Source organism: Dermacentor silvarum, chromosome 5, assembly GCF_013339745.2.
Source record: "Dermacentor silvarum isolate Dsil-2018 chromosome 5, BIME_Dsil_1.4, whole genome shotgun sequence".
NCBI classification, from domain to species: Eukaryota; Metazoa; Arthropoda; class Arachnida; order Ixodida; family Ixodidae; genus Dermacentor; species Dermacentor silvarum.
This window is the reverse complement of record NC_051158.1, coordinates 15,768,166-15,779,328: the sequence shown is the minus strand read 5'-3', so window position 1 is coordinate 15,779,328 and position 11,163 is coordinate 15,768,166.

Genomic DNA, 11,163 nt, shown 5'->3' with positions numbered 1-11,163 from the left:
GGCGAGTACTACGTCTCCGTCGGGCGAAGATGTCCGCTGCCGTTGGACGAACACGCTCGCGCGGACCGAATGGTTCTTCTCCTTGATGATGATGGTCTCTAAGTATGTCACGTGCCCGCAGTCGTAGTATGGTTGAGTAATCGGATGTTTGGAGAAATGAAACCAAGACGAAGAGAAAAAAAAAGAAGGTAAATTTGGTCTTGCGCGTTTCAACCGCTCCGTGCTCCGAAGGAATGCCAGTAATGTGAGGACTGGACAAGATGGATGGACACAGCGGTTAAAAGAACGAAGGAGATTTAACCGGTGAATTTGTCATGGAGCGCCATAATTAAGATCGAACTGGAGTGTACTAGAATGGGGAAGTGGGTCCGGCGGACGCCTTGGCAAGCGCCGAGGGTGAAGCAAAAAAATGTCACAGTTTCGCCCTAAGGGCGAAGCAATGAATGCGATAGCAACACAGCAATGTCATACGAAGTAATTGGTGAGCGGCTTTGGTAGCAATATGAATTGTAGTAAACATGAGCTGATTAAGTAAGCAGGTGTGCTGCGGCGTAAGTAGACCGACATGAAGAGAGACTCGATGAACACGAGAAGGCGCGTGTGCGAAGGGACACACCTGTAGCGCTGCACTGCCGATCCGGGCAGCATTGCATGTGTAGCGTGCGTTGGAAACTGTGACCCGACTATTACTAACTGAATGAATAAGCGTGGTGTGAGCGCGCACAAACAAACACGAACAGATCACACTGAATGACTGCAGACAACGACTGTCAAAACGCTGGCAGCAAGCGCATACGCCGCAGCGGGCGAAGGTACGTGCGGTCTATCGCTTCAACGGAAACTGAGCGGCGAATGCACGGCGCATAAAGGTCAGAGCCGTGTGGAGATAAGAGACGGTGCGGACGAGCGACGAGCGCGGTTGTTGGCAGAGTAGAAGTATCACAATCACCATGTATGTAGAGCAAACGCGCCTTCTTCCGACGAGCGAGAGGCCGTGGGGGAGGGGGAGGGAAGGGAGGCGACGTTTTGCTGCGGCACGCAGTGCCTATTTATATCAGAGGCTCCGGCAACAGTCACCAACGCCGCACGCATTTTGAGCGAACGCGGGCAAAACGCCGATGGCGTCGACAACAGTTCTGCGTGTTGCCGATGCTGCTGCATGTCCAAGTTTATACAGCTGATAAAGCTAATATCATTACTCCGTATAGCTCTCTACAAGTTTGCTATCGCAATTGATGCTTCGCCTTTCAGGTGAAACTGCGACAACTTTTATCTACAATAGATCAGTGGAGAATAATGTCAGTGTTACCGCCACCGAGTATCCGCCTGTCAAAGCTCCATGCAGCTGCAGTAGGGTCTCCGACGCGTTCGGGAGGAAGCGACGGTGGCGCCACCAACTTTTCAATAAAGAAAGCCTCAACGGGGAGCCTGCGTTGGACCCGCTCCCCCAATCTAGTACACTTATAGTGCCTAGAATATACTTATAAGTATATTCTAGGCACTATAGTACACTCTAATCGAACCAAGGACCGATCGCATGCGCAGTGCGCACCACAGCAGTTACTAGACTGCGGCTACATTGAAGTTGCGCGAGACAGGGCTGCTAGAGTAGTTCAGGGTGCACATCCTCTGTCGTCTAAGCCCAGAAGTAGGTAGGTAGGTAGGTAAAAAAAAAATTCACATCATCTCACCCTACGGGCAACCATGGTGGGATGCGAAAGCATCGCGGGTGGTGCGCATCGAGTTTCCGTTTCGTTTCACTTGGCAACACAACCCAATGAAAGTTAGAGTGAGAGAATGTATTGAGAAGAGAGGAGACGTTTGTACGGGGCTGTTGCGTCTTTATTTAGAGATCGTATGTGATTCCTAGCGTCGGTGCGCGTGGTAACTTGAAGACGATGGCTTTGTGGTCGGTGAAGTGTAGCGTCAATGGGTCTTGCTGCAGAGGGTCGAGTTCGGGGTCAGCTTGCCGACGCTGACGTTTTCGTTCGGCTTCCCGAGCCTTCCTCTGCTTCGCGGCGGTGGCGCTGCCGCTGCAACTAGCGCCGACGTTGACGTTGTTCATGGCGTTGCACAGAGAGAGAATGACGGAAGCACAGTTATGGTGGCTAGAATAGCACAGCGAACGTGCGCTTTGTACTGCGCCGCGACACTTGCGCCGCCTACCGGCGTACCCTTAGAGAGAGAGAGAGAGAGAGAGAGAGAGAGAGAGAGAGAGAGAGAGCTATATGCAATGATTTGCTGCTTCGCACCTGTGGCGGAGAAGGGGAGAGGGGAGGAGAGCGCACACCTGCGTAGGAGAGGAGAACGAGGGAGAGTTGCGCATGCGCAGTATGGGTGCGGACGCCGCAGAACGGACACTGCCCCGAGCATAAGATGCTCTCGCATCTAAAACTTTATTTTTGTCCGGCAAGTTAATAGGGTGGGCCTCACCCTGCCTAGGCGTCTACCACGAGCCCTTGGGCTCTGGCGGCGTCGTCGGCCCGCTGGACTGCCCACAGACCCAGTCCTCCTGGGACACGGCGCTTAGACGCACAGAGCTCATCGCTCAGCTCAAGGCTGTCCAGAGGGCCCGGGCCGTCGCCGAAGAACTCTGTCTATCGGCCCCGACCTGCGTGGAGTCACCGGATTGATTGGCGGGGCCTCCGGCCCCGCTTTAATTCTTTCCCCTCAGGACCTAAATAAAGTCCGTACTCGCTCACTTCTGGGGCTGAGCTGAGCAGCACAACACACCAACGCGCGTGGAGGCTTTCGCTAGAGGGTGTCCCCCCGTTGCTACTCGTTATCCCTTGGCCTTCCCATAGCATAGGCTCAAGAGTTGCTCTTGAGCCGCATGACTTGCATTCGTTTGTCGTGTATATGTCTGGATGTAGTATATTCCGCATTACTGGATTACAGTATGTCCTCGTTTGTAACTGCCGCCATTGGACAGACTGCGATTTATTTAGTTTTTGATGAGGTGGTGGATAAATAAACCTCTGCATTTTATAATGTGTTGCTATATCTTCGTATTTGGTCAATCAGTCTCCCCACTCATAATATCCGTCCTCACCTTCTTCGGTGGCCCCCGAGTTCACGGCACCAATGTTTGTCGTAACTCGGTCGGTTAGCCCTAGAGCTGCGTTGTGTGCCGCCTCGTTGTTTCCGCAGTCCCCCGGCGAGGTCGGAGTATGGGCAGGTGTCCACAGTAATTGAACATGTTTGTCTTTTATTTTTTTTTGGCTCCTTTCAATATTATGTGTAGTGCCTCTGGGGAGATTCGGCCATTTCCATAGTTGCGAATTGCTGCCTGTGAGTCACTGATTATTATGTATGCTTCAGTTTGTGTTATTGCAAGTGCTATCGCTGTTTCTTCTGCTGTTTCTGTATGTACTGTCTTTATTGTGACGCTTGTTACAAATTATTTTTGGTGATTTACTACGACTGCAGTGAATTCTTTCCAGTGTTTGAGTCTAGCAGCGTCTACAAAAACTGCCGATTTTGTCCAAATCTTGTCTGTATCTCCTTGGCTCGGCTTTGTCATCGTCCTTCATGTTGTGTGGGATGCATGTTATTTGGCAGGGGCGGGGGACCATTATCATATTTCTGATCTCTCTTGTCATTTCCTTCTTCTCTCCGTGTTGTGTGTGGTAGTGAATACCCAATCTTTCCAAGATACTTATTCCTGTCTTGCTCTTAGACAGTCTTTCATACTGGGATATGCGCTGAGCTTCTATGAGTTCATCCCATGTGTTGTGTAGTCCTAATGCTAGTAGTCTTTCTGTACTAGTGTTTATTGGTAGTCCTAATGCCTGCTTGTATACTTTCCTTATTAGACTTTCGAGTTTGTTCTTTTCAGCCACATATTATCTGCGTATGGTGCTACGTATACTATTCTGCTTAGAACTAATGCCTGTACCAGTCTTCTTGTGTCTTTTCTCTCACTCCGTTGTGTTTGTTAGTTATCCCTTCGACTAATCTCATTATTTGAGAAACCGTTCCCTCTAATTTCCCGATTGTTTCCCTGTTGTTGCCTTTGGCCTCTATTAGTCCTAGTATTCTGATTTTATCCACTTTAGGTATGAGTGTTCCATCCGCAGTTCTTAGTTGTATTTCTGCTTCTTCTGGCTCAATCAGTTTTGTTATTTGGTTTGCGTCCTCTTCGTGTGGGCCTATATAGTAATAATTCCGACTTTTCTTCCGAGCAGGCCAGCCCGGTCCCTTCTAAGTATCGTTATATTGCCTCTACTGCGTTCTGAAGTGTTTGTTCTATTTGCCCATCACTGCCACTATTCGCCCATATGGCGATGTCATCGGCGTGTAAGGTGTGATTTAGGCCGTCTATTTCGTTTAGTTTGGTTGGCAATCCGATTAGGGCTAGATTAAAGAGCATGGGCGATATCGCTGGTTCTTGTGGCTTGCTTGCGCTATTTCTTCCGATTCCAAATCTCCTATATTGATTTTTGCTTTTCTGCCAGTTAAGAAGTCTCGAACATAGCTGTATATTCTCTCTCCTAAGCTTAGCTCTTTTAATCTGCGAGTATTGTTGCGTGCGACACTTCATCAAATGCCTCTTTTAAACCAATTCAAAAATGGCTCTGGTTGATCTATTTGGGTCGTCTATGATTTGATGCATCTTGGGTAGAGGTGTTCATTCTAAATCCTAGCATTGTGGTGGGGAGTAGATCTTTGTCTTCCATGTAATTTGTAATTCTCGTTAAGACTGCATGTTCCATTAGCTATCCTACACAAGATGTGAGTGATATAGGTCTTAGATGCTCCACTTGTAGGCGTTTTCCTGGCTTGGGTATTAATATGACCTGCGCTGTCTTCTATTGTTTTGGAATTTGGCCCGCTTTCCAGCATTGATTAATATAGTCTGTTAGTTTTGTTATAGACTCGTCGTCTAGGTTTCCTAATGTTGTTCGTTATCCCGTCTGGTCCGGGTGCCGATTTGGTATTGAGTTTATGCAGCGCAGCTCTTATTTATGATTCACTGAACTCTTCGTCTAGATCTTCGTTGGTTCTTCCGGTGCAATTTGGATGTGCAATCGGCTCTGCTTGCGAAATGTATTTTTCTTCTACTTCTTTTAGTAGGTCCCATTATGTTCCTTTATAGGCATGGATTATTTTAATAATATTTTGCCTGTATGCTGTTTTGGTTTCATCCGGGTTGAGCAAGTATCTGAGTAAATTCCATGTTTTTGCTAATCCCAACTGATTGTCCATGTCATTACATGTCTCTTTCCATTTCTGTCTGCATAAGTGTTGTGCATGTTCTATCTCTCTATTTGGCTCGGCAATTTTCCGAGTGTTCTGTTATGTCTCTGCTCTTCCCATCTCCTTTGTAGCCCCTCTTTCGCATCCCACATATGGAGAAGCCTGCTGTCTATGGCATCCAGTTGCGCTTCAGGCGGGACCATTTGTGTTGCCTTGCTTACGTCATTCTTTTGATTTTCGGTCCATTCTTCGATATTTTTTATTTACTCGCAGGCGTTCCCCCTGATACTTCTTCATTTCTCTCACAATCAACAATTTTGAGCTTTCTGCCTTTAATTTGGCGCGGGCCTGCTTTAACTGCTATTTCTATTGTGATCACTACCCAGGTCGTGTAGTGTGTTTTTTCCATTGTGCTTCTCTTACATTCTTGGCAAATGCTAGGTCTGGCGTTGTGTCTGCGCATACGCTAGTACCTCTTCTTGTTGGGGTTGTCGGATCTGTTATTAGAGTTGGGCCTTCCTGCTGCGCATCTAGCCGGAGGTTTCGACCTTTGGGATTTTCAACCTTATATCCCTATGCCGCGCGTTGGGCATTGAAATCTCCTCCTATTAACAACGCCCGTTTTCCCGAGAATGCAAGAGTTTTTCGAATTAATGTTAGGAAATTGTGGTTTTTGCACTTTGGGTTGCTGTACACGTTAAGAATAAAGAGGTTATCTGCCGTGTTTCTAGTGGGTATTATTCATTATTTCTATTAGTATGTTGTCTATGTATTTGATTTCTATATGATGTACGATTGTGAGGTTTCCTTTCACTAATATGGTTAAGGCCTTTGTATCCCTTTCAGCACTGCCGATCGGCTTGTATCCTGATAATCTTGCTAGACCATGCGTCTCTTGTAATACGATATCTGGATTCTCTTCTTTAATCAGTAGCCTGGTTTGAATGAGGGGCAAAACACCTATTTACGCGGCAAGTGGCGCCATCTTCTAGTAGACATGATAAGTCGAGGCGCATCAGGTCGCCTCTGTTATGTAGCTCGCATTGGTAAGAAGGTAATACTGCGTAATTGACTAATCAGAGCAGATGAACTGTATGGCCGGTAAAGCCGGTGGCACGTGCAAAGTACAGGGGCCTCTTAGGCGAATAATTGACCGACACGAACATAAAACTGAAAGTAAGTTAAGAGTTAGACACACCTTAATGCCAGTGAAGAGTAAACAAAGTCACGCCCGACACCTCGCAAGACCATGGGACCTGAAAATAAGCAGTTGTTCATATCTGATAGGAAGGGCCCGCATGTCAATAGTGAGTTTCGCACATAGCGGACGCCAGTACAAAGGCAACCATAGAGTTTTCCATGGCTCGCATTCGAGGGAATTAAAAATGAAATTACGGTGCTTTACGTGCCAAAACCACGATCCGATTATGAGGCACGCCTTAGTGGGGGACTCCGGAAATTTGGACCACCTGGGGTTCTTTAACGTGCACCTAAATCTAAGTACACGGGTGTTTTCGCATTTCGCCCCCATCGAAATGCGGCCGCCGTGGCCGGGATTCGATCCCGCGACCTCGTGCTCAGCAACCCAACACCATAGCCACTAAGCAACCATGGCGGGTCGCATTCGCGGCCATATATACGTCATATATAAAAGATATAGGTACGTACTCCGTAATTCTAAGCAACACTAAGTTTCCTATATTTATGTCGAAAATATGTAGTACCACATGGAAGGCGTCGTAGATGAAAACCTATTTACTGCCGAATGAGTGCCACGGCAGCATGAAAGCCTCTGTTCCTCCCCACGGGTTACCCTCTTCTCGATCTATCAATAGAGAATGTCCGCCCACCGACCAAAAACAGGGAATAGGTCAAACAGGGACGTCAAAATAAAGCTATTTGATAAGAAAGCGATTGTAGCTAGACTTGGCTAAGTCCACAGTGTTCATCCGCGGCAATCTCACGTAATGCAACACGTTTCAAGGAAAATTCGTTTTTCGCTGTTGTAAATTTGGGGGCACCATTCCGAAGAGGCTAATATTATTGCAAATGGGCTTGTGTTGCGGAGCGGCTATAGGATCAGCATTCTTCCAATTTCCATTCACGCCACCGATGCCCGACCGGCGGTGTGCATGACAACATCGCCATACAGCGCATGCCCGCGTGCCACCACACATGTCATGACAGCTGTTAGTCAACAGCGGTTACGCCACGTGAATGTTAGAAAGGAACATACCGCAATTAGGAGGGACTCGCACGCCCCCGCGAAGCATGAGCGCATATCCAGTGCCTACACTGCCATGTTGCGTCACCAATCATGCCTTTCGCACAGTACACCGCATACCGAGCCTTTAGCGGGAGGTCCAACGGTAAAGGCCAACTAGGACCACGAATGCCCATCGGCTGCGAGGAGATGTCGCAACCCACCGCCTGCCAACCGCCGCGGTCGGAGTCGCATTGCTCGGCCATGGCGTGGTGAGTACTACTAGTGTTAAGGTTGCTGATATTTTTGGAAATTCAGCTCTCTTTGGAAACTTCACCCAGTTTGAGGAGTGCGTGCGTGAGTATATACGTGTGTGAGCGCGCGCCTAACTTCTTTCACACCAACCTGGGACAATTGGTAGAGTCTATGTCCAGATGGGAGTGGGAGGTAAGGCACCAAGGCAACCAGTAGGTAAGCTCTCTCAAGTGACAAAGGACCTCATAAAGAAACGGCAAAACATGAAAGTGTCAAACTCGAGAGATCAGATAGAATTCGATGAACTGTCGAAACTGATCAACAAGAAGAAAGTAAGGGATATCAGAAATTATAACGTGGAAAATATTGAGGAAGCAGTAAAATATGGACGCAGTATGAGATCAGCGAGAAGATAACTTGGCATAGGACATGGCAAAATGTATGCACTGGAAGATAACCAGGGTAATATCATCAGTAATTTTGATCACATAGTAAAAGCAGCGGAAGAATTCTAAACCGACCTGTTTAGTACTCAGAGTAGCCAAGCTACTTTCATTCGAAGTAGTGATGAACAGGATACAGAGGCTCCTTCTATAACTAGCGATGAAGTTAGAAGGGCCTTGAAAGACATGACCAGGGGAAAAGCTGCTGGAAAGATGGAACAACAGTTGATTTAATCAAAGATTGAGGAGATATAATGCTTGAAAAGCTTGCGGCCCTTTAAACGCAATGCCTCACGACTTCAAGTGTACCAGAAAGCTGCAAGAACGCCAACATTACTCATTCATAAGAAGGGAGACGTTAAAGAATTGAAGAATTACAGACCCATTAGCTTGTTCTCGGTATTGTATAAAATATTCACCAAGATAATTTCCAATAGATTCAGGGCAACACTCGACTTCAGCCAACCAAGAGAACAGGCTGGCTTCAGGAAGGGATATTCTACGATGGACCCTATCCATGTCATCAATCAGGTAATCGAGAAATCTGTGGAGTACAATCAACCTCTCTATATGGCTTTCATAGATTATGAAAAAAGATTTGATTCAGTAGAGATACCCGCAGTCATAGGAGGAGGAGGAAAAAGAAAGGAAAGGTAGGGAGGTTAACCAGATGCACGTCCGGTTTGCTACCCTACACAGGGGAAGGGGTTTAAAGGGATGAAAAGAAATGAGAGAGAGGGAAGAAAGTACTCTCAGTATGAACACGTGCGGTTGTCCAACACTTCACAATCGGTCACTGAGGCCAGTCGACTTCATGAACTGTAACAATGCCCGCGTCGCTTTGTAAGCCTGCGATGCGTGGGGCCACGGTCCAAGAATGTCTCTGAAAACGGTCTGCTGTCTAATCGGTTTAACACACTCCGGAGAACGTCGCGTTCGATCTCATAAAGATGACAAAAACACGTGTTCCACCGTCTCCTCACAGTTGCACGAGTCACAGATTGGTGTGTGAGACATGCCCAAAAGGAATGAGTACGCTTTGGTAAAAGCCATCCCTAACCAGAGGCGGCAAAGTAAAGTTGCATCGCGGCGGAGGAAGTTCGATGGAATCTGCAGCCTCAGTGTAGGATCCAGCCGGTGGAGACGACAGTTCGTAAAAATCGGGCGGTCAGAGGCATTGCGTAATCAAGGAGCACAATAGGCATGCGTGAATATCTTGGCAAATATCTACAAGGATTGCACAGCAACCTTGGTTTTCCTCAAGAAAAGTAGAAAGATACCTATCAAGAAAGGGGTTAGGCAAGGAGACACCATCTCTCCAATGCTATTCACTGCATGCTTAGAAGTATTCAAGCCCTATGACTGGGAAGGCTTAAGAGTGAGAATCAACGGCGAATATATCAGCAACCTTTGGTTTGCAGATGATATTGTCCTATTCAGCAACAATGGGGACGAATTACAGCAAATGATTGAGAACCTTAACCGAGAAAGTGTGAGACGGGGGTTGAATATTAATATGCAGAAGACAAAGATAATGTTTAATAGCCTGGCAAGAGAACAAGAATTCACGATCGCCAGTCAGCCTCTAGAGTCTGCAAAGGAGTACGTTTATCTAGGTCAATTACTCACAGGGGACCCTGATCATGAGAAATAAATTTATCGATGAATAAAATTGGACTGAAGTGCATAGGGCAGGCATTACCAAATCCCGACTGGGAGATTACCACTGTCGTTGAAAAGAAAAGTGTACAATCATTGCATTCTACCGGTGCTAACATATGGGGCAGAAACTTGGAGGTTAACACAGAAGCTCGAGAACAAGTTAAGGACCGCACAAAGAGCGATGGAACGAAAAATCTTAGGCCTAACGCTGAGAGACAGGAAGAGAGCAGTGTAGATCAGAGAGAAACGGGGATAGCCGATATTCGAATTGACATGAAGAGAAAAAAATGGAGCTGGGCAGGCAATGTAATGGGTCGGATGGATAACCGGTGGACCATTGGGTTACAGAATGGATACCAAGAGCAGGGAAGCACAGTCGAGGACGGCAGAAAACTAGGTGAGGTGATGAAGTTGGGAAATTTGCAGGCGCAAGTTGGAATCAGCTAGCGCAGGACAGGGATAATTGGAGATCACAGGGATCACATATTTATGTCCACTTCGTCCCGCAGTGGACATAAATATGCTGATGATGATGATGAACAGTCAACCGCAAAAGTTAACGGGATGCGGTTTCCCCTGAAAATGTGAATTACTGCATTGTTAAGGCATGGTACCTCCAATTTAATGAATCACTGTGTAGGTGGCGAAGGCTACTACGTGCCTGAACATTTGATTTAAGGCTGTGTGACCACGCCTCGCGAGAATTCAGCTTCTTGGCAGATTTTGTGTCACGTAAACTTTTGCGGTTGACGGTACCTGATAAACCGGACAATGCCTCAATGAGCAGACTAGAGAACAGCACACTATATATACCTAGCGGCTGACTGCGGAGGTTGTGCGTGCCAAACCAATTTTTATGAGGTGACTGATTTAAAGAAAGAGCAGCGGCAAGCAAAAACGGGAAATCCTGGAAGCCATTCAGAGTTCTAAGGAAGGGAGCAGGCGTGTCAGTACCCCTTCTGGATCTTAGATAACTTGCGAAAGAACGGGTCATTCTGGCTTCCGATCGCGCATCGACTCTATTTGCGTGACCGATATACGACGTGCAGACGCCGTTTATGTTTTTAGCTCTTTTTTTTTTGCGTGCGCACTATACATGTAACCGCATGCGCGAAAATAAAGTTGATAGATTAGAGGCGTCTTGTCTGTCTCCTTTTGTGACATATTTCAGTTTAGCTGGTCAAACTCGTCTTACCTAAAGCACTTCTGCAGACTTCCGCAGGCATCTAACAATATCATTATCTCGCGTAAAGGTTTCCGAATTAACTTTGAAAAGGATTGAGGTTAATGTGCAATATAATGTACGATTGAGGGCGCTAAGGAGCATTCAAATCACTTCCATGTCGTTCCACATGCAGCCGACTTCCTATCCGGCACGCATATTTTGGGTATTCTCTTCAG